Raw genomic sequence first — 1,445 nt, 5'->3', positions numbered from 1 at the left:
GGTGTGGGAGGAACACGGGACTTGCTCAGCAATGGCGAGCGGACAGACGAGCAGGCACGTTCCTTCTAAGGGGGCCCCTGGATGCTAACCTGGATGCTAGGGCAGGGATGCTGGGGACGGAGGAGACCGCCAATGTCTTAGTCAGGGGTCTTGGTGATGGATTTGATGTGTGGGGAGTGCTTTGGGGAGCAGAGGACGGCTGCAGCATGGCCTGGGCCGGCTGGGAAAACAGTGGCTCCAGGAGGGAGCCAGGGGTCCTGTGGGAAGTGCCTGCCAGGAAGAGTCAGCGTGGGAGGCAGGCAGCGTGATTGGTCGCGGCCAAGGCCACCAGCTGTGAAGCCAGCTGCCGCCTTCACATTTTCCCCACCACTTATGAAACCTGGGCAAATTCCATAAGTAGCAGAGAGCCATTTCAGGATTTTCAAAACAGTGCTTGTTGTGTCCTAAGTACAAAATAGCATGCATCCATTGTGAATAAATTGGGGAATGGACAAAAAATAGCATCACAGGAAAACTACTAATCAAACTAACGATCTTCTGCAGAAGGTAGCTCCTGTCACATCCAGGGGTCTTTCTCTGCCAAGACCTTGCCAGGTGGAGATTGTAGGCGGGAGAGCTGTGCTGTCCTGGGTGACCAAGCAGAATTAGCATGTTCCGTTGGGTTCATGTAGGAGCCAAGGGGTGAAGAGCTAGATGGGGGACAGAGAGAGGCACGAACGCACGGGAAGGAAGTGTTGTGCGCCCCACTGTCCTATGGCCTCCATAGCCCCAGCCTCCCGCAGCAGCTCCCCGGGTGAGACTGGGTTTATTAAACCAGGGCTGGGAAGGACACAGCAGGCCATGCTCTCGGCTGTAAGAACCAAGAACAGAGCTGAGCAGGAGAGATGGAAGGCTGCCATGGACAGACGTTGTGGGAGGCCTTGAGTTTCTCGGAACTCGTGGAGTTGGGCTCGGATGGTGGTTGCAGGAAGGGCAGAGCCATTGGTCTTCAGAAAAGTCATGACGCATGTTTGCAACAGATGGCACCAGTTCATTTTTGGAAGTACTAGAGTCATTCGCATCTATGTTATTATTATGACATTTGAGAGCTGACAGTTCTAGATTCTTTCTGAAAAATAATTGAGCAATTTGGTTGAGTTTTGGAGATTTTACAAGTTGAAGATGGAAGACCAAACGGTGCATTTTTTACATATTTTACTGTTTTACTTCCTTAAAGGTAAGAACACGCATCAAGCTTGTGAAAAGTTGCATAAAGTTTACGGTGACAATGCTCTACAAGAATGTCCGTGCCAACGATGGTTCACAAAATTCCATGTTGGTGATTTTGATCTCAATGACGCTCCTCGGTCAGAGAGGCCCACCGAGGTTGATGACAACAAAATAAAGGCATTGATCGAGTCAAACCCACATTACACGACACGAGAGATTGCAGAAACATTGAACAT

Source organism: Hipposideros armiger, unplaced genomic scaffold (genome assembly GCF_001890085.2).
Source record: "Hipposideros armiger isolate ML-2016 unplaced genomic scaffold, ASM189008v1 scaffold_164, whole genome shotgun sequence".
Lineage (NCBI taxonomy): Eukaryota > Metazoa > Chordata > Mammalia > Chiroptera > Hipposideridae > Hipposideros > Hipposideros armiger.
Note: the sequence above shows the minus strand (reverse complement) of the source record.